Source organism: Anomaloglossus baeobatrachus, chromosome 10 (genome assembly GCF_048569485.1).
Source record: "Anomaloglossus baeobatrachus isolate aAnoBae1 chromosome 10, aAnoBae1.hap1, whole genome shotgun sequence".
Classification (NCBI taxonomy): Eukaryota; Metazoa; Chordata; class Amphibia; order Anura; family Aromobatidae; genus Anomaloglossus; species Anomaloglossus baeobatrachus.
Window position 1 is genome coordinate 23,329,166 of NC_134362.1, and position 23,262 is coordinate 23,352,427.

The following is a 23,262-nucleotide window of genomic DNA, read 5'->3' on the forward strand; positions in this document are numbered from 1 at the left end:
TAATTCATATGATACAAACTTAAAATATTATCGTAATATTTCTCAACAGGCTGAAATACACATTACACTTTTATGATGGTAGAATCTGTCATCCCATGCCGACTATAGTTTATTGCTGTGTGGGTCTGTGTGCTGTTGTGTCCCAGTCCTGCTGGTGATTGTATTGCGTGGTGCTTGGAGTTGTTGTGGAATTCTTTCATCGTCTTGTTGTTTCCTCCCTGCTCTTATTTTCCTCCTTACCCCTTATTGTCTTGTACAATTGTGTGAGCATGCTGTGAGATAGAGTTTTGGTTTCCCCTGTTTTTCTATTTCTGTTGGTTTTATTACACTCCTGTCCTGGCCCTTCCCTGAGGTAGGAGGAAGGGGAGTATAAGATCAGGAGCAGGGTTAGGAAGGTGGCTCAGACATCCTCACCTTCAAAGATAACTCTGAAATAAGGAATACCTAGGATCCCCCTAGTCTGAGGGCCAGTCTAGGATCTCTTTTCCCCTGCTCTCCCCAATCATCGTGACAAAATCTCATTCCATTTTGTGACTGCAGTAATATTTCAGGAGATTGAAACGCCCCTGTCCCATTTTGGTGGATAAGGGGAAAACTGGCGTGAAAATGCCAAAAATTGCAACATTTTTGCAACTTTTCAAAGCTTCTTACACATTTTTTGGTGGCATGAAAGCTTTGAATCAGGGCCTAGATTTTATTTAAAAAAAAAAGCTTGAAATCTCACACTACTCATTTCAGGCTATGTTGAGCCAAGAGGAAGGGTAAGAAAGAAGTTATTTTCCTTAAGGCCATATGAAATTTGCCTAAAAGGCAGTCAAGGACTGAAAATAACACCATGGGACATGAACTACTCATTTTGTCAAGCAACATAATACTATCATAATGATTGTAACGCTCATGACCGGAGTAGGGACAACCAGCGGGGTTAGTGGATCCCCTGGACCACAGAGTGGACCCGGGCTTACACTTTAGGGGGAGAGGTTTAACTAAGCGCTTACAGCAAGGCGGATACCAGGCACCACTCCCAGGGCAGTGACCAGGACTGTGGCTGCTGACCCCCAGGAAGGGAGACTGACTCGGGTATGGACACAGATGTAGGCAGGTACAGGTGAGATAACTGGGGCAGACAGGCAGGCGGGTATGGACAGGTATGGTGGGGACGGCAGGGACAGATAGGTATGGGAAGACAGGGTGACAGACACAGCGATAACAGGACAGGAGCACAGGAACCTGACAACTAGCTAGCAGCAGACTGATATACTAACTAATTGAGGATGTTGCACAGGCACCTCCCCTAATGGGAGGGTGCCTTAAATACATAGTGTGGCTCAGAGGCATTTACGGAAAATGGTGTGTCACCCCTTTAAGAGAAGGGCCAGTATGCGCGTGCACGCCCTCTAAGCACATTCCCAGAGAGCCTATGCGGTATGCACAGGAGCAGAGGGAGATGAACGAGCACATGTGCGTGACGGCGCTACAGGGATACAATGACCGACACTGTATAAGCAGTATAGCAGAAGCATTAGTGGTACATTTTAGGTGTTGTTACTGTGAATTACATTCTATGGATACATTACAGCTGGAACAACTCAGTGCTCATATTGTCATCAGCATTCTGCCAGCATCATAGGTGCTGGAACTTCCTTAACTTTACTTCCCAGCATGCATTACACCTGCCATTATCCAGTGCTTTGCCTGCCCTGATCTGAAAGCTCGCCTCTCTATTACGCCTGTATTCAGTTTGACAGACAGGAGAGCAGGATCAGATACACATAGATCCACCAATACTTATTTGCAAATTGAATATGTATCACATTATTTATCAGAACCAGCAGGGACCATAGACATATATTTGCCTTTTATGTTTAGTCTTAGGTACTAATATCTGATCATCATCATATCTCGCTGAAGGCAAATTAAAGGAATTGTATCTTTGCAGAAAATATAATATCACAGTTTTTGTGGATTTTATGATTCCGGTATATTTTTTCTATGCATAGGTTAAGAGTGGGACATAAAGCATGACTTTGGCGCTTTCCATGGAGGGGTTAATTGGCGGCGGGGAGAAGCAGTCCCCGGTCCGGCGGTGGGAATCGTCCTTTCTGAAGCCGTCACGATGCGTATACTGATGTTAGAATAAGGGGCTTTCATATATACCATTTCATGCTCCACTTAGCACTTGGGCTTGACATGTGGGCTTGAATGGACGCGCCATTTATCACTCAATGACGGAGGATCTCCTTCAATTTCATTCACATCCACACAACAAAGTACTGAGTGTGCTGAAACATCTCCCGGCTCCGTCATGGACCACAGCACCGAAATCCAGATTTCTTCCTCCTGCTTCTCGGGCTTACAGTACAGATCTATTACAGAAATTGAAACATAAAATGCTCTGTCTTCCCTATGAGGGCCCTGAGTTACCCAATGAGGTGCAGAAAATGGGCATTTGTGGAAGCTACCAATAATTTCCACTCATCTCTGATACATCTCACAAGGAGAGGTGGACACTTGAAGCCCTTGGTCTGGAGGAGCAGTTCTGATGCAGCACGGACACGTGGCACTGGTGCAGCAAGGAAATCTTGTTTGAAAGACGTTTGCAGACATAGTGTGGCGCCCTGGACAAGCCAGGGGCCACAGGTAACAACACACACACACCCACCCCCAGCAGTTTCACAGCAGACATCCACAGTGAAACTTGATTCCTTTCCTCGGGATCAGACTGACACACCAGGTGGGCGGAGTCAGGAGATGGAGACGCCCACCCAGGAGTTAGCTGGCCTGAGGCAGGAAGCAAGCCCAGACAAGTCTAGGAGAGAAAGAGAGAGGAGGTCTGCAGAGAGGCAGACGCAGACTGGGCCTAGGATTGGAGCCTAGGGCCCTCGTGCAGCAGAGAGTCAGGCAGACGGTAGTGGCCGTCTGCAGGGAGCCGGGGAGACAGTTGGTGGAACCGTAGGTAGCCGGGGCTGGGCGGTGGCCCACCGGTACTGAATCGGGGAGCCAGCTGGAGGAGTGTACGGAAGGTGCAGGAAAGGACTTACACCACAAAACTGGGTCAGGGGAAAACACCGCAGCGTCTGTGGGACCTGTCCATCCAGCCGAGTGTTTTACCAAGAACTGTGTCCTGATTTCTGGCTGAGTGAGTACCACCGTGCCGTGCGGCACAGCTCTGCCCCTGCGACCCTGCACCTCACCAGGCCCCGCACACGGCCTGCCATCCATCCCTACCCCATCACCGGGCCCCGGGACAACCAACCCCCTACCCACGGAGGGGAGAAATAACAACAAAGCTGCTCCCTGTCACCGCTCCCGGGATCCCCATACAGAGCAGCGGTGGTGTCCACACAATCACCACAACCGTGGGTGGCGTCACGGACAATCTCCCTTACCAAATCCCCTTTTACTGTGGAGCCTGGGATCACAGACCGGGTCACGCCACCGTGATACCCACAGAAGTGACCCCGTGGCCCGGATCTGAGTACCCCCTTGGTCCCCGAGCGACACAATAGCAATGCTGCAACAATGATGACTAGAGAAGCTGAACCGAGCTGGGACAGTGATGGAGCAGAGTTGTCTCATTGATGAGTAGCTGGTGTAGCAGAGCTAAGTTTCCAACACAGCACGAACATGTGGCACTGGTGCAGCAATGAAATTTTGTTGGAAAGACGTTTGCAGACATAGCAGAGCTGCAAGAATGACAACTATAGAAGCTGAACCGAGCTGGGACAGTGATGGAGCAGATTTGTCTCATTAATGATGAGCTGGACTAGCAGAGCTAAGTTTGCAACAGAGCAGGGACATGTGGCGCTGGTGCAGCAAGGAAATCTTGTTGGAAAGACGTTTGCAGACATAGCAGAGCTGCAAAAATGACGACTAGAGAAGCTGAACCGAGCTGGGACAGTGATGGAGCAGAGTTGTCTCATTAATGGTGAGCTGGACTAGCAGAGCTAAGTTTGCAACACAGCACGGACATGTGGCGCTGGTGCAGCAAGGAAATCTTGTTGGAAAGATGTGTGCAGACATAGCAGAGCTGGAACAATGATGACTAGAGAAGCTGAAATGGAACAACTACAGTAGAGCTGGGATAGTGATGGAGCAGATTTGTCTCATTGATGAGGAGCTGGGTAGTGATGGGAAATCCTGAACTGTAAATTTCGGGGATTGTACCGATCACATAGTGTTTGTGCACACGAGCACGCGCTTTCCTGGGAAGCTCGCGTTACAGTTCGGGTCCAGGGGCTGTAAAAAAAAAAAAGCACAGTATTAAAAAACATTATGATCATATACTTACAGGTCCCGCGACGCGTCCTGCAGACTCTGCCTCTCGGCCGCTTCTGCTTCCGCGTCCGAATATTGCTGTGCCCCCCAGTAACCACCCCTAAAAAACCTTCCATGACATCATAGCCATGTGACCAGTCAGGTGTGCATGTTGTATTACCTCATTGGCTACAGACTGGTCACATGACTATGATGTCATCAAAGGTCCTGTTAACTGAACTTTTTCACTGTGCGAGTGTCGCATCGCATCACGGCGCACAATCTCCTGACAGGAGCAGGTCATCTGCATGTATTTCCATACAGCTGAGGCACTCCTGTCCTGAGCGCGTCAGGCTTTGCAGGGTGATGCAATGATACCCTCACTGTCATCCTGCTTCTCAGTCTGTAGAGAGCGATGTAGCAGAGCTGACTTGGCTCTCTCTGCTTCGCACTGTGTATTGACTGTGTCTGTGCACAGTGATGAAGCAGAGCTGACAATGCTCTACCTGTGGATTACGTCAGACTAAGGATTTTTTATAATAAAGATGGAGTCTCTAAATGTTTTTTTGTTTTATTTCTAATAAAAAAAAAATTCTCTGTGTTGTGATTTTTTTTACTGCTTACTAGAAATTCATGGTGGCCATGTCTAATTTGGTGTCACGCCATGAATTTTGGGCTTAGGACCAGCTGAGTATACAAAGCTGGTATTAACCCCTTTATTACCCAGTGTGCCACTCGGCACCAGGGCTGCTGAAAGGACCGGGTAAAGCGCCTGGAAATGGCGCTAAGAAACAATGCGCCATTTCCAGGGGAGGTTGCAGGCTACAAAGAATCCCAGCCCCCAGCTGTCTGGCTTTACCTGATTGGCGATCAAAATACGTGGGAGCGCACGCATTTTTTTTACATAGTTAAATAGTTACTTAGGTTGAACAAAGACCTAGGTCCATCTAGTTCAACCTTCCTCCACCAGTTCTACATTTAGTCACTAAGTCATTTATAACCAACAATGTTTTGTGTGCTGAGGAAATCATCCAGCCCTTTTTTATAAGCTGTTTTAGTATCTGCCATTACTACCTCTTGTGGTCGGCATTCCACAGTCTGACTGCTCTAACTGTAAAGAACCCTTTCCTATTTAGCTGTCAGAATCGCTTTTCTTCCACTCGCAATGAATCCCCCTGGTCCCTTAGTTTTGTCTTTGGAAGAAATACATCATGAATACTTAAAAAAAATTAATGGGCTTCCCTGTGTTTTTGATTGTCAGCCAAGGTAAAGCCAGGCAGATGGGGGTGGCAGCCCCTAGCCATCCGCTTTATCTGCGCTGAGAATCAAAAATACCCTATAAAAACAGACAATTATATACACTGTCATATACAATGACACTATGAGGAATCCGGTAACAAACCTCTCCATGGTTTTTCTTCCATTCCGCTTTTCTCTGTCGGGCATGTGGCTGTGTAGGGTGCTCTGTGTGATGGCCATCACTTTAGCAGACATGGCCCAGCACAGTGCACTATGCAGTCGTGTCTGCTACCATTGACACGACCAGGCCGACATTGCACCTTTAATTTTGCTTGTGTGCCGAATCGGCCACGTCACTGCTAGCAGACACAGCGCAGAGTGCCCTGTGCATGGCCATGTCTTCTAAAGTGATGGCCAGAGCACCCTGCACAGCCACATGCCCGCCAGAGAAGATGTCGGACATAGCACCAGGTCTACTGATCAGAAGAGGCGTCGGGGATGCCGGCGGATGCAGGAGGTTTGCAAGGCTCTGATCCGGTGGCCACCGACTACTGATGAGACAACCTTGCTCCTCACAATCCTTTTGCTAAACTTTACTAGCATTTTATGTCTGCTACTCACAATTAGATATGAGGCATTGCAATATTCCGACCCCTATTTATTTTGGCGCCTCTCCTCCATGCTTGTTTACTGCTAAAAAAAATACAAAAAAACCCTTAAAATTCTATTTAATTAAAAGAAGAATAATAAAATGGAGAGATCATATGAAAGAAGCGGCCAAGTGCTTCTGGGAAGCGCCGGACATGGCGTCCAATAAAGAACATCAGAAAATGTGCTAATAAAATGGAACAAAATGAAATCTGCTTTATAAATGAGTCAAAGAAAATAAAATGACAAGGTCACCGGCTCCAATTAACGGGCAGAAGAAAACGCATGAAATTTTATTGTGACGGTTTCGAACGTTTCCCACAATGACGATGGAATTAGCGAAGATTCTGATTTTCATGGATAATTTATATTTTCTGTACATTCTCCTGCAAGAAATGTAATTAATAAAGAGAAATAAAAAAAGGAAAACCATAATGCGATTCCTGTTATTATCCTTTTTAGATACTTTTTGACACTTTTCTGAACGTGGAGTGACATCGCCTAAAACGCTAGATGGTGCACCAAAAATGCACGAGAATGGAGGGGCACATTTTTGGCATAAAGTAAGCCAAGGTATAGGTGGGGGTGTAGGGTGAGGTTGGCAGGTATTAGCAGCCGTGTGTTCAGGGGTTACCAGGCTGCAGCGCAGCCAGCGGTTAACCCCATGCTTCCCAAGCTTCACTCTACTGTTAGGGGATCTTCACCCTTTACTTCTTTGATCCGGCACACTGGGGATATGGATTCAAGTATCACATCATCACTCCGTGATTCCAACAGAACTGTAACATTGTGTTCACAGACACTTTCAGGGCACCGGCATTGGTCCCATAGGGGTTCTCCTTAGACTTCACATTCACAGATATATGGCATACATTGGCAGCTGGCCGCTTCCCTGGCCCCTCGTCCCCCTGTCTGGACCATTCCAACTCCTGAACCCCGTCATCCCACCCACAGGGACTTGCATATTGCCTGACAGGGTCCACAGGGTCTTCTTCCCCGGGTTACTTCTTCTGGTCAGGACCAGACCTACCCTACTCCGGAGGGCGCAACTGACCTTTGGCTGCCAGGAGGGTTCGTTGGGTAATTGCAGCAGGGGAACGGTCACCTTCCCGACCGGATGGACTAAACCCTCAAAAGGGGACGTGGTTCAGTACAATCCTCCACTTCCAGGATCCGACTTTCCACCGGTCCAGGATTGACCCTTAGGGTCCAGTAAATTTACTCTACTAGGGGGCTCCTCTCCACACCTCCCACAGGTGTGGTGTATTTCTCTCCTACGGGGACTCTCCTGACACTTCCTCTCTTCCTACTGCTTTTGTCATTAATGCTCCACCCCCACCAACCCCTTCCCAACCCACAGGACCAGGGAAGTGGCTGAGCACACCTTGGCCATCTTGTGGCCAATCAATAAAAGTACACAACAAAGGCAGTAGTACTACAGATCACAGACAGCCTTGCAGGTCTGGGGTGGGCCGAGCCCTGCACCCCCAAACAGTGGAAACTAAGAACGTGAACTGATGCAATAAATTTGTCACAATCTTACTAATCTAAGTTTGCAGAAAGATTAACCCATTCATGACACCCGCTTTACATGTGTGGCACAAATCAGTAGTAAACATTGAACAAAACAAAATCAAGAACACCAAAGTTTCCGTTTTTTGGGTCGCTGAAATATCACAAAAAATGCTGTAACAAGAGATTAAAGAGTCATATCTATCCCAAAATGGTATCAATAAAAACTACATCTCGCCCCGCAAAAAAATAAGCCATCACGCGGCTCCATTGACCGAAAAATGAAAAGGTTACAGGTCTTGGAAAATGGTGTCAATTCTCCCCAATTATTAATTTTTTGCAACATTCTAATTTTTCACTACTAAAATAATAAACAAAACTGGACATGTTTGGTATCAATGTAATCGTACGGATGAAGAGAATCTTATTGCTGGGTCATTTTTAAAATAATTTGTACACCATAAAAAGAATTCACAAAAAAGGAATGTCGGGATTGATCCCTCGTGGAACAAAGCGGGGCTCCATCGTAAATGGTGCACACCGTCTTTCTTCAATGTCACAATTGTGTATGGAATTATTTCATGGTTTTCCAGTTCACTATGTGGTAAAATGCATGGTGCAATGCAAAAGTGCAACTCGTCCCGGAATAATCAAGCTCTCGTATGTTTATGTGGATTGAGAAATAAAAAGGTTTTGGTTCTGGGAAGAAGGAGAGGAAAAAATGAAAAAGCAAAAACAGAAATTGGGTTGATAAGGGTCGTCCACCTTTTGGGTCCTTTTTAATTTTTATTTAAATGCATGTATTTGGGGATAAAAAAAAATCCATTTCAGTTGGATTTTATTGAAACTTTTGCACTTTTTGGCTTTAACAGGGTTTACGTTTTCCAGTACATTTAACTTTACTGTGGTCATAAATCTGTCTTAAGCCCCCTTTAGATATCCGTGGAAAAAATGAATGTTTTGCATGGTCCGTGGTGTAGGTAAATACGGTATGTCCGTGTATTCATGTGTGTGTTCCATGCGGTATTCGTGTGACATCTGGAAAGCACAAACTTGTATACTGCTGTTGCACTTGCTTCCTGGTCTGCAGTGAATATTCATGAGCATAATGAGCGGGCCCGGAAGCAAGTGTAACTGCAGCAGCGGAGACAGAAAAATATAAGAATACATTTATTTCTCAGTGACATTGTGATGGTGTTATGGGGGGTTGTGTATCATTTTGTGTATGTTCATATTTTAGGAGCCTTGCTCCACTCATTTTGTGTATGTCTTGACTGCAGGTTAATTAGTTTAGCTCAGTTACCATTTGCTTTCCTTTTGTTATACCCCCAAGGACACTTTTGCCTTTCCATTGTTTACTCACCAGCTCTTCAAATAGTGGGACTAACCCCCTACAGTGTTTCTGTCCCTAGGTCTGGGGGAGGGAGCCTGGGATCCACCTAAACTCTCTGTTTTACCTGGAAATCAGTCAATCTGTGGGAGAACTTCAAGAGACGAGGAAGAAGATTCATCCTCTGGGGGAGAAGCTGCAGCTACAGGCAGCACCCCAGAGAGCCGTTGAGAAACACCCATTTGCATGGAAAAGGACCTCTGGTGGATTGTGACTCATCATCGGGACATTTATCCCATTACTGGACTATTTTACCCTCTGTGTGCTGGATTATTTGATGGACATTCTGGATTGCATGGAATAAATATTCTTAGGATTTTTCACCCATCTCTCACTCTGTTGATCGTGTGATATCGAAGAATGACCCCGTCACAGACATGTGTTATCGGTACGTGTCACACTGATGTCACATGGATTACATCAGTGTGCGGTCCGTATGACATCCATGCTGCCTGAAAAAAATGGACATGTGGCTGCGTGGAGCACATGGACAAATGGTCTATGTCAAAACATGGACGCGTGTGCGATCCCGTTGATTTTAATGCGTCTATGTGTGTGAAAACGGATGTCAGACATACCGGAGACACGGATGTTTGAAGGAGGCCTAAGCTGAACACCAGCTACAATCTCTTTTATCACATCAGAATGAGCTCACTGACAGATCCTCAGTTAGCTCATTCTGCAACAGACAGTGCAATACAGAGGCTATAGAAGAATTTTGCAATTATTTATTAAATAAAATTGCAAAAATTATTTTAGCCTACAATACATGCATTTTAGTCAAACAATAAAGAAAATTGTCCCCAAAGATGGACAACCCCAGTGTTGATAAATAAGCCCCACTGTTCTAAGAACTGTTTAGTGTCAGGTCCATGTCTCCACAAGGGAATAATGTACACGCGTGTAGTGGGCACAGCTCGCTGACCTCCAGGACACCAGGAAACATGGACATCATAATCCATCGTAGACCATTGATATATCTGGGATATTACCGTTGCATTTCCAACAGAAAGACATTGCCGCGTCTTCAGATGTGGAGCTGCAGGGAAATAGACTATAACGAAGCTGTTTAGCTTTCCAACTCATTAGGTACGAAATGCTGAAGAGGTCACCAGTCTTGATAGAGAAGCGCTTTTCAGGGTTTTTCGTGTCTGCCGCCGCAGTTTACTGTATTTTTTCATACGAAAACTGCCAATGTTCATTGCAATCATTACAGGAGTGGGGAGAAGCCCCTCAGCTTTTAAGAAATGAGACTTTGCAGTTGGATTTTGGATGGATTTTCTGGTTTGTACAACAGCGCCATCTACAGGTGGCTGCGGATCCTGGCTGTGTCGCTGAACATGCTGCATGTGATTCCAGCGGTTCCTGCTGATTTTATAAGTCACACTCCTTTACCACTTTGAAACGGACAAAACTTTCATAGTGACCATGAATATGATCCCGGAAAATGTGCTGTGAACAGTAGGAAGCTTCACAGTGCAAAGGATGGAAAAGTGACCCTGTACCTGTGCGGACTGCGTGCTGGACCTGTGCCGACTGCGTGCTGGACTTGTGCGGACTGCGTGCTGGACCTGTACAGACTGCATGCTGGACCTGTGCGGACTGTGTGCTGGACCTGTGCGGACTAGGTGCTGGACCTGTGCGGACTGTGTGCTGGACCTGTGTGGACTGTGTGCTGGACCTGTGCGGACTGCGTGCTGGACTTGTGCGGACTAGGTGCTAGACAAGTGCGGACTGCATGCTGGACCCGTGCAGACTTCGTGCTGGACCTGTGCGGACTGCATGCTGGACCCGTGCAGACTTCGTGCTGGACCTGTGCGGACTGCGTGCTGGACCTGTGCGGACTAGGTGCTAGACCTGTGCAGACTTCGTGCTGGACCTGTGCGGACTAGGTGCTAGACCAGTATGGACTGCATGCTGGACCTGTGCGGACTGCATGCTGCACCTGTGCAGACTAGGTGCTAGACCAGTGTGGACTGCATGCTGGACCCGTGCAGACTTTGTACTGGACCTGTGCGGACTGCATGCTGGACCTTTGCTGACTGTGTGCTGGACCAGTGCGGACTGCTTGCTGGACCTGTGCGGATGGCGGATTGCGTGTTGGACTTGTGTGGACTGCGTGCTGGACCTGTGCTGACTACGTGCTGGACCTGTGCGGACTGCATGTTGGACCTGCGTGGACTGCGTGTTGGACCTGTGTGGACTGCGTGCTGGACTTGTGCGGACTGCGTCTTGGACCTGTGAGGACTGGGTGCTAGATTTGTGCAGACTGCATGCTGGCCCTGTGCGGACTGAGTGCTGGACCTGTGCGGACTGCGTGCTGGACCTGTGTGGACTGCGTGCTGGACCTCTGTGGACTGCGCTCTAGACCTGTGCGGACTGCGTGCTGGACCTGTGTGGACTGTGTGCTGGACCTGTACGGACTGTGTGCTAGACCTGTGCGGACTACGTGCTGGACCTGTGCGGACTGCGTGCTGGACCTGTGTGGACTGCGTGCTGGACCTGTACTGACTGTGTGCTAGACCTGTGCGGACTGCGTGCTGGACCTGTGCGGACTACATGCTGGACCTGTGTGGACTGCGTGCTGGACCTGTGCGGACTGCGCGCTAGACCTGTGCGGACTGCGTGCTGGACCTGTGGGGACTCTGTGCTGGACCTGTACGGACTGTGTGCTGGACCTGTGCGGACTGTGTGCTGGACCTGTGCGGACTGCGTGCTGGACTTGTGCGGACTAGGTGCTAGACAAGTGTGGACTGCATGCTGGACCCGTGCAGACTTCGTGCTGGACCTGTGCGGACTGCATGTTGGACCTGCGTGGACTGCGTGTTGGACCTGTGTGGACTGCGTGCTGGACTTGTGCGGACTGCGTCTTGGACATGTGAGGACTGGGTGCTAGATTTGTGCAGACTGCATGCTGGCCCTGTGCGGACTGAGTGCTGGACCTGTGCGGACTGCGTGCTCGACCAGTGCGGACTGCGTGCTCGACCAGTGCGGACTGCGTGCTGGACCTGTGTGGACTGCGTGCTGGACCTCTGTGGACTGCGCGCTAGACCTGTGCGGACTGCGTGCTGGACCTGTGTGGACTGTGTGCTGGACCTGTACGGACTGTGTGCTAGACCTGTGCGGACTACGTGCTGGACCTGTGCGGACTGCGTGCTGGACCTGTGTGGACTGCGTGCTGGACCTCTGTGGACTGCGCGCTAGACCTGTGCGGACTGCGTGCTGGACCTGTGTGGACTGTGTGCTGGACCTGTACGGACTGTGTGCTAGACCTGTGCGGACTACGTGCTGGACCTGTGCGGACTGCGTGCTGGACCTGTGTGGACTGCGTGCTGGACCTGTACTGACTGTGTGCTAGACCTGTGCGGACTGCGTGCTGGACCTGTGCGGACTACATGCTGGACCTGTGTGGACTGCGTGCTGGACCTGTGCGGACTGCGCGCTAGACCTGTGCGGACTGCGTGCTGGACCTGTGCGGACTGCGCGCTAGACCTGTGCGGACTGCGTGCTGGACCTGTGGGGACTCTGTGCTGGACCTGTACGGACTGTGTGCTGGACCTGTGCGGACTGCGTGCTGGACCTGTGCGGACTGCGTGCTGGACCTGTGCTGACTGCGTGCTGGACCTGTACGGACTGTGTGCTGGACCTGTGCGGACTGCGTGCTGGACTTGTGCGGACTAGGTGCTAGACAAGTGTGGACTGCATGCATGCTGGACCCGTGCAGACTTCGTGCTGGACCTGTGCGGACTGCATGCTGGACCTGTGCGGACTGCGTGCTGGACCTGTGCGGACTAGGTGCTGGACCTGTGCAGACTTCGTGCTGGACCTGTGCGGACTAGGTGCTAGACCAGTATGGACTGCATGCTGGACCTGTGCAGACTTTGTGCTGGACCTGTGCGGACTGCGTGCTGGACCTGTGCAGACTAGGTGCTAGACCAGTGTGGACTGCATGCTGGACCCGTGCAGACTTTGTACTGGACCTGTGCGGACTGCATGATGGACCTTTTCTGACTGTGTGCTGGACCAGTGCGGACTGCTTGCTGGACCTGTGCGGATGGCGGATTGCGTGTTGGACTTGTGTGGACTGCGTGCTGGACCTGTGCTGACTGCGTGCTGGACCTGTGCGGGCTGCATGTTGGACCTGTGTGGACTGCATGTTGAACCTGTGTGGACTGCGTGCTGGACTTGTGCGGACTGCGTGTTGGACCTGTGAGGACTGGGTGCTGGATTTGTGCAGACTGCTTGCTGGCCCTGTGCGGACTGAGTGCTGGACCTGTGTGGACTAGGTGCTGGACCTGTGTGGACTGCGTGCTGGACCTGTGTGGACTGCGTGCTGGACCTGTGCGGACTGCGTGCTCGACCAGTGCGGACTGCGTGCTTGACCAGTGCGGACTGCGTGCTGGACCTGTGTGGACTGCGTGCTGGACCTCTGCGGACTGCGCGCTAGACCTGTGCGGACTGCATGCTGGACCTGTGTGGACTGTGTGCTGGACCTGTACGGACTGTGTGCTAGACCTGTGCGGACTACGTGCTGGACCTGTGCGGACTGCGTGCTAGACCTGTGTGGACTGCGTGCTGGACCTGTACTGACTGTGTGCTAGACCTGTGCAGACTGCGTGCTGGACCTGTGCGGACTACGTGCTGGACCTGTGTGGACTGCGTGCTGGACTTGTGCGGACTAGGTGCTAGACAAGTGTGGACTGCATGCTGGACCCGTGCAGACTTCGTGCTGGACCTGTGCGGACTGCATGCTGGACCTGTGCGGACTGCGTGCTGGACCTGTGCGGACTAGGTGCTGGACCTGTGCAGACTTCGTGCTGGACCTGTGCGGACTAGGTGCTAGACCAGTATGGACTGCATGCTGGACCTGTGCAGACTTTGTGCTGGACCTGTGCGGACTGCGTGCTGGACCTGTGCAGACTAGGTGCTAGACCAGTGTGGACTGCATGCTGGACCCGTGCAGACTTTGTACTGGACCTGTGCGGACTGCATGATGGACCTTTGCTGACTGTGTGCTGGACCAGTGCGGACTGCTTGCTGGACCTGTGCGGACTGCATGTTGGACCTGTGTGGACTGCATGTTGAACCTGTGTGGACTGCGTGCTGGACTTGTGCGGACTGCGTGTTGGACCTGTGAGGACTGGGTGCTGGATTTGTGCAGACTGCGTGCTGGCCCTGTGCGGACTGAGTGCTGGACCTGTGTGGACTAGGTGCTGGACCTGTGTGGACTGCGTGCTGGACCTGTGTGGACTGCGTGCTGGACCTGTGCGGACTGCGTGCTCGACCAGTGCGGACTGCGTGCTTGACCAGTGCGGACTGCGTGCTGGACCTGTGTGGACTGCGTGCTGGACCTCTGCGGACTGCGTGCTGGACCTGTGCGGACTGCATGTTGGACCTGTGTGGACTGCATGTTGAACCTGTGTGGACTGCGTGCTGGACTTGTGCGGACTGCGTGTTGGACCTGTGAGGACTGGGTGCTGGATTTGTGCAGACTGCGTGCTGGCCCTGTGCGGACTGAGTGCTGGACCTGTGTGGACTAGGTGCTGGACCTGTGTGGACTGCGTGCTGGACCTGTGTGGACTGCATGCTGGACCTGTGCGGACTGCGTGCTCGACCAGTGCGGACTGCGTGCTTGACCAGTGCGGACTGCGTGCTGGACCTGTGTGGACTGCGTGCTGGACCTCTGCGGACTGCGCGCTAGACCTGTGCGGACTGCATGCTGGACCTGTGTGGACTGTGTGCTGGACCTGTACGGACTGTGTGCTAGACCTGTGCGGACTACGTGCTGGACCTGTGCGGACTGCGTGCTAGACCTGTGTGGACTGCGTGCTGGACCTGTACTGACTGTGTGCTAGACCTGTGCAGACTGCGTGCTGGACCTGTGCGGACTACGTGCTGGACCTGTGTGGACTGCGTGCTGGACCTCTGCGGACTGCGCGCTAGACCTGTGCGGGCTGCGTGCTGGACCTGTGGGGACTGTGTGCTGGACCTGTACGGACTGTGTGCTGGACCTGTGCGGACTGCGTGCTGGACCTGTGCGGACTGCGTGCTGGACCTGTGCGGACTGAATGCTGGACCTGTACGGACTGCGTGCTGGACCTGTGCGGACTGCGTGCTGGACCTGTGCGGACTACGTGCTGGACCTGTGAGGACTGCGTGCTGCATCTGTGAGGACTGCGTGCTGGACCTGTGAGGACTAGGTGCTGGACCTGTGCGGACTGCGTGCTGGACCTGTGCGGACTACGTGCTGGACCTGTGAGGACTGCGTGCTGCATCTGTGAGGACTGCGTGCTGGACCTGTGAGGACTAGGTGCTGGACCTGTATGGACTGCGTGCTGGACCTGTGCGGACTCCGTGCAAACGGCGCACAAATCAAAATCAATCGTGATCAAAATAAGTCACAATAACAGGGGATGGGGAAAAATGGCGGAATATCCTAACATAGGGGGTGCACACGTAGAATATTCTCTGCAAAACTGAAGTAATAAATTTGTCATCCATATCTTTCTGGAATTTTCCAAATTTTATGCATTGTAGAGGCGCGAGCCTCCATTTTTTGTACAGGCAGATCTTGCAGGTGATCCCACGTGCGTGTATTCCTTACAACCTGTCGCCTAACAATATTTTCCTCTTCCTTAAAGGGGTTTTCTACTTTATCTTTATTTTAACATATGCGTGGCAGACCTGATTTTGTGAACCCTCCTACAGCTTCTCCTCCCGCACTTATCTGTGCCACCTCATTCCCATCCGCCACCCACTTCCTGTCCACAAAACTGCAGCCATCATGTGACCAGCCTCTTCCAATTAATAAACACTGCGCATGGGAAAGGTGCTTTCCTATTGGCGGATGCTGATGGGCGGGTCTGGTCACATGCTCCTTCTTTACAGTAACGCTGTGCAGGAGGAAGGCGGCACTAACAAAGGAAGGAGGAGAATATATTACTTGTAACACTTGTATATTAGTAAGTAGATACTAGTAAGTGTCACCACTCATGTCTGAAACACACTGCATAAATTAAAAATGGCGTGGACACCCACTTTAAAGGGAATCTGTCAGCAGGTTTTTCCTGTCCAATCTGTGATCAGCATAAGGCCTTCTTGAAACGTCCGTGCAAAAAACAAATGTTTTGCATTGTGTAGGTGTATATATGTGTCTGTGTATGTGTCTTCTTGGTGCTGTTCATGTGTTAGCCGTCTGACATCCAGACAGTACACTGACAGTATGAGCTGGTATACTTACCTGTCTCGAGCGCTGCTGTTATTTCCGGGTCTGTGGTGAGTGCAGTGAATATTCATGAGGCATAATGAGCGGGACCAGACAGTAACAGCAGAGGCAGTGACAGCAGCGCCGGAGACAGCAGCGCCGGAGACAGCAGTGCCAGAGACAGCAGTGCTGGAGACTGCAGTGCCGGAGACTGCAGCGCCGGAGACAGCAGCACCGGAGACAGCAGTGCTGGAAAGAGCAGTGCCAGAGACAGCAGCGCCGGAGACAGCAGTGCCAGAGACAGCAGTGCCAGAAACAACACTGCCGGAGACAGCAGTGCCGGAGACAGCAGCGCCAGAGACAGCAGTGCCGGAGACAGCAGCGCCCGACACAGAAGTGCTGGAGACAGCCGCACCGGAGATAGCAGTGACAGAGACAGCAGCCACAGAGACAGCAGTGCCAGAGACAGCAGTGCCGGAGACAGCAACGCCAGAGACAGCAGTGCCGGAGACAACAGTGCAGGAAAAAGCAGTGCCAGAGACAGCAGTGCTGGAGACTGGAGCGCCGGAGACAACAGAGCAGGAGACAGCAGTGCCGGAGACAGGTAAGTATAAAAAATATTTTTTTTAAAAGTGATATGGGTTTTCTCGGGTATGTGTCACATAGTGGATCACATCAGTGTGCGGTCCGTGTGACACCTGTGCTGCCGGAGAAAAATGGACAGGTCACCGTGTGGAGCACACGGATATGCATGTGTTCCACATGGACTCGCGGTCCATGTGAAAACACGAATGTGTGCGCAAACCCATTGCATCTATGTGGATCTATATTTGTCCATGTCTCCGGTACGTGTGAAAACAAACACCAACCTACCGAAAACACAGACGTGTAAAGGAAGCCTAATATATAGACAGAGACCCTGATTCCAGTGATGTTTCACTTACTGAGCTGCTTGATGTAGTTTTGATAAAATTGCTGCTTTTTCTGCAGTTGTCTGAAGGCAGAGCTCTGTGTAACCCCGCCCACATCACTGACTGGCAGCTTTTTGTATATACTGTGCATAGGCAGAAAGCAAGGTTGGATTGGACTAAATGTCAGCAGGTTTATTAGTCCCCTAATGATAATCTCCTACTGATAAAGCGCACATCCTAGTAAGTGACACATCACTGGAATCAGGGTCTCAGCCCCTACATTATGCTTCTTTGGGATTAGGCGAAAAAAACTCGGTGATAGATTCCCTTTAAGAAATATACTGTATGTCCTAAAAAAACAGTCCTACCGGATGTTTGCTTCTATTCAGTAGGAAAAGTCAATGTTCTCTGCAATCAAGGTTTTTCTGACATTTTTTTCTCCCTCCGGTTTCATCATTGCGGAAAATTGTGAGAAAAACAAATATATAGAGAGTAACTCAAGGCTGTTAATTATTTCAGTTTTCTGTATTCTTCTGGCAAAAACTGTCAATTACATTCAGCGAGCGGCAGACACAACCCGAGCAACTGATCACTAACGAATATGGAAAGATACTTGTGAAATTGCTACATTTTCATCATGATTTTATAAGGTTTTTAGAAGGTCGTCTTTAGGACCTCTTTTTGCTTTCCTATATATATATAAACAGTCATCACTTTTTGTTTCTGCATCGGTGTCTCGGGTTTTTATATTTTTTTGTTTTGTAACTTTTTTTGTGATATAACCGAAAAATGAAATATTAGTAAATTGATTGGATGCAAATCAAATTCATATTAAATGTTTAAAAATTCACAGAACCTGGTAAATTTGAATAAGTTGTAATTAGCTTTGCATCAATCATCCTAAATAAACCTCCTGCCCATAATGCCTTGCAGCTATCACATCACATGATATAACACAGCCAATCAAGAGGGAGCCAGTATAAAAGCCGAGGCAAGGAATGCCAGTATAAAAGTTGAGGCAGGGAATACCAGTATAAAAGCCGAAGCAGGGAATGCCAGTATAAAAGCCGAGGCAGGGAATGTCAGTATAAAAGCCAAGGCAGGGAATGCCAGTATAAAAGCCAAGGCAGGGAATGCCAGTATAAAAGCTGAGGCAGGGTATGCCAGTATAAAAGCCAAGGCAGGGAATGCCAGTATAAAAGCCAAGGCAGGGAATGCCAGTATAAAAGCCGAGTTAGGGAATGCCAGTATAAAAGCCGAGGCAGGGAATGAGAGTATAAAAGCCGAGGCAGGGAATGCCAGTATAAAAGCCGAGGCAGGGAATGTCAGTATAAATACCGAGGCAGGGAATGTCAGTATAAAATCTGAGGCAGGGAATGCCAGTATAAAATCCAAGGCAGGGAATGCCAGTATAAAAGCTGAGGCAAGGAATGCCAGTATAAAATCCAAGGCAGGGAATGCCAGTATGAAAGCCAAGGCAGGGAATGCCAGTATAAAATCCAAGGCAGGGAATGCCAGTATAAAAGCTGAGGCAAGGAATGCCAGTATAAAATTCAAGGCAGGGAATGCCAGTATAAAAGCCGAGGCAGGGAATGCCAGTATAAAAGCCGAGGCAGGGAATGAGAGTATAAAAGCTGAGGCAGGGAATGCCAGTATAAAAGCCGAGGCAGGGAATGTCAGTATAAAAGCCGAGGCAGGGAATGTCAGTATAAAATCTGAGGCAGGGAATGCCAGTATAAAATCCAAGGCAGGGAATGCCAGTATAAAAGCTGAGGCAAGGAATGCCAGTATAAAATCCAAGGCAGGGAATGCCAGTATAAAAGCCGACGCAGGGAATGTAGCAGCATTTTTTATTTTTTGCTGAAATTTGATAGTGATAGAATGTCTCTCTCTCAGGCTTAGGGGCCCTTGCTGTTCCTAATCCCAGAGATACATCTAATGGTGATTATGTCTGGGCCTCCTTCCATGCCCTGATACTGTACAGCCCTTATCTAGTGCTCCCTCTCCTCCACCCCAAGTCAGGGGCAGGACCAGAGTGATTGAACCCACAGATATGGACAAACTGGGGAAACCAAACTCTAGTATGCATCACGCTCACACAGAGGTATTAGACAACAAGTGATAAGGAGGAACTCAAACAGCAAGGAGGAAATAAACAGATGACAAGGGGAACTCCACAGCACACCAAGCAACATGCCGTAAATCACCAGTTACTGGAATACAACATCACATGGACCGGTTTAGAAGAAAACTATAGTCAGCATAGGAAGACAGATTCCTCCATCTTAAAAAGGTGGGGAGTAACTGTGATAGTGCAAAGAAAATTGGTTATGATTAAGAGGCAATGTAGCCTTGAACGTGTAAACCGCATTGGGGTATATTTTTGCTACCCATCTCTTTGTCTTTTGTATATGTCATGTTTTTTTATACAATAAAACCTATCCCTTCTTTGAAGAGCTGAATTTTCTCTGTTTTTTTTTTTCTTTAGTAACTGTGATAGGTTTTCTGCAACATGTGATCCAAAAGGTAACCAGCAGAAATTACCTACCGTTAACCCGATTACTAATGAGCACACAGATGGTCGATGCCCGAGCCTGCCTGTGCAACTCAGAAGCAGCAGAGAAGGCGTAGGGAGGAGTGTCAGCGTCTGTAGTCTGAACAGTGTCTAATGCCGCCATGACACTCAGTGAGTTTAGAGCCAAACAACATGTGACACTCTGTTATGAAATTAAATGTCTCTTAAAAATTAGTTTTATTCTAATTTTTTATTTATTTATTTACTTTTTAGGTGGAGGAAACTGGATGGTAACATTCTTTCAAAACATTGAATTTATCAGAAAAAATGTTTAGTTCTTTAAGGGAACTTTTCATTTTAATACTTTTTAATGCCAACCATTTTTTTTTATTTTTTTTTTTTTTTTTAAATATGTCACAGATTTTATGTACTGTAATCATCTGTGAATCCTGCAGAGATCTGCTGGCAAAAAAAAGGTCTGCAAACACAATAACTGATTTCTGACGGATCCGTTTTTTTGTAACAAGGGAGTCTATTGAGAACGGATCCGTTAACGGATTACTATTTATCTTCCATTTGTAACTGATCCTGCAAGAAAGAAACTGATACAAATGCAAGAAAAATGTCAATTGGTTAACGGATCCGTCCTCCATAGACTCCAATGTTACAAAAAAAATGGATCCGGCAGAAGTCAGTTATTTAGCAATGCACAAAAAAGTTGGGTTTGCAGAACTTTTTTGCCAGCAGATCTCTGCAAGATCTGTTCTCATAGATGATTACTGGACATGTGAACTCCGCCTTAGTCTGTGGATAATAATACCTTTAGAAGATATAATCTTCTCATAGACAGCAGAGCAGCCTGTGGTTGGGGTTAGTATTTCTTCCACCCATATTGTAGGTCCTAAATTTGGAATCCAGGAGAGACAAGTGATACATAAAACTTTAAGTCCTCATTCAGACATCAGTTTTGATATAAGTGATTTTGACCATAATTTCACCAGTTTCCTTAGAATTTTATTCTTTTTTTTTATTCATTTTACATTTTTTATAATGATATGTCATTAATTTTGTGGTCTGCATTCAGTGTCATGAAAAATATTTTCTTGTCTTTTCCAGATTTGCTTAATATTTGTCAATATTTTTTTTTTTTTGTTGGAGCTGAGCTGCAGTACCCAGTATTGGCCATTACTCAATGTGTGGCACTGTGGTGTGCTGGTTCTCTACACTGTGAACATATGGGATCCAGTGGGGTGTGTGTTGTATCCCACCAATCTGATATCGATGTCTTTCACCTTGGTCCTGGTTTAACCCATTAAACCAATTGATAACTTATAGGAGTTTTAGCATTATCAGTGCATTAGATGTAATAAATGTGAACGATCCAGTATCCACCCATACTAACAAATCCACAAGATTTCTAATTGATACATTCCAGGTATATGATATCATGCAAAAGATACAACCATCACAAAAAACACCTACCTAGAAGCACAATATCATATTTAGAGTGTACAATGAAAATGTGAAAACCATATTATCCTAGCTTATTTCCAAAGTGAGATATTACAGTTTAAAGTGAAAGGTCCAAAGCAGTGACGTAACTAGAGTTTGATGGGCCCCGGTGTAAGGTTTGGACCTGGGCCCCCCCACTCCACATGCACTGACACTCGAGGCACAGGACAGTGATGTTGACACTTGGCCCTTTCCCTCCGCACCCAGGTTTCCCATGATCTGAAGTCCCTCTTTCTATCAGCACCCAGCTTTTCTATGTTCTGATATCCATCTTGTCCTCAGCACCCAGCTTCCCCATGCTCTGCTATACATTGTTCCCTCAGCACGCAGCTTTCCCATGCTCTGATATATATCTTTCCCTCAGCACCCAGCTTTCCCATATCAGAGCATGGGAAAGCTGCGTGCTGAGAAAAGATGTATAGCAGAGCATGGGAAAGCTGGGTGCTGATGGAAAGAGCCTCTTTCCCTCAGCACAAAACCTTCCCATCCCATGCTTGTATCTTTGCCCCCCCCATACTCCTCCATGTATAATGCACCCCTATATTCCATGTATAAGGTGTCCTTCATATTGTATTATGCAGCCCCACACTTCTTCATGTATAATGCAGCCCCATAGACCCCCATGTATAATGCAGCCCCATAGACCCCCATGTATAATGCACTCCAATATTCCATGTATAAGGTGTCCTTCATATTGTATTATGCAGCCCCATACTCCTCCATTTATAATGCAGCCTCATACTCTTCCATGTATAATGTACTCCTATATTCCATGTATAAGGTGTCCTTCATATTGTATTATGCAGCCCCATACTCCTCCATTTATAATGCAGCCTCATACTCTTCCATGTATAATGTACTCCTATATTCCATGTATAAGGTGTCCTTCATATTGTATTATGCAGCCCCATACTCCTCCTTGTATAATGCACCCCTATATTCCATGTATAAGGTGTCCTTCAGATTGTATTATGCAGCCCCATACTCCTCCATTTATAATGCAGCCTCATACTCCTCCATGTATAATGTACTCCTATATTCCATGTATAAGGTGTCCTTCATATTTTATTATGCAGCCCCATACGCCTCCTTGTATAATGCTCCCCTATATTCCATGTATAAGGTGTCCTTCATATTGTATTATTCAGCCCCATACTCCTCCATGTATAATGCACCCCAATAGACCTCTGTGTATAATACAGCCCCATAGACCTCCATGTGTAAGGTGTCCTTCATATTGTATTATGCAGCCCCATACTCCTCCATGTATAATGCAGCCCAATAGACCTCTGTGTATAATACAGCCCCATAGACCTCCATGTATAATGCAGCCCCATACTCTTCCATGTGTAAGGTGTCCTTCATATTGTATTATGCAGCCCCATACTCCTCCATGTATAATGCACCCTTATATTTCATGTATAAGGTGTCCTTCATATTGTATTATGCAGCCCCATACTCCTCCATGTATAATGCAGCCCAATAGACCTCTATGTATAATACAGCCCCATAGACCTCCATGTATAATGCAGCCCCATAGACCTCCATGTATAATGCACCCCTATACTCCATGTATAAGGTATCCTTCATATTGTGTTATGCAGCCCCATACTTCTCCATGTATAATGCAGCTCCCTAGGCCTCTGGACCTGTAACTTCAAATAACCGAATCTCAGGACAGGAACAAGATATTTAAATATAAGGTTTCCAAATACCTGATGTGCACTAGATCGGCTTTTATAATTGTCTCCTTTAAATCATCTTAACTGAAGATTCGGAATATTGTATTTCATCTTTCTGAGATGTTGCGACATGCTTTAAGGCGGCTGTATATTTTGGCACGGCACTTAAAACGTAACCTATTCATCCGGTAAATTGCTAATTGATTTGCCTCGTAAAAAGACAAAGGTTTGTTCTCCCTCCGTAGGGTCAATTGCATGATTTATTGTCAGATCTGAGCTCTGCGTCCACCTTGGGGCGTCTCGTAGTCCGGAAGACACCTGAATAGTGGCACGAAGAATCCTCAGTGCACGGAATTGGCCGCAGGTGATTGTAAGATCTTTGGCTCATACTG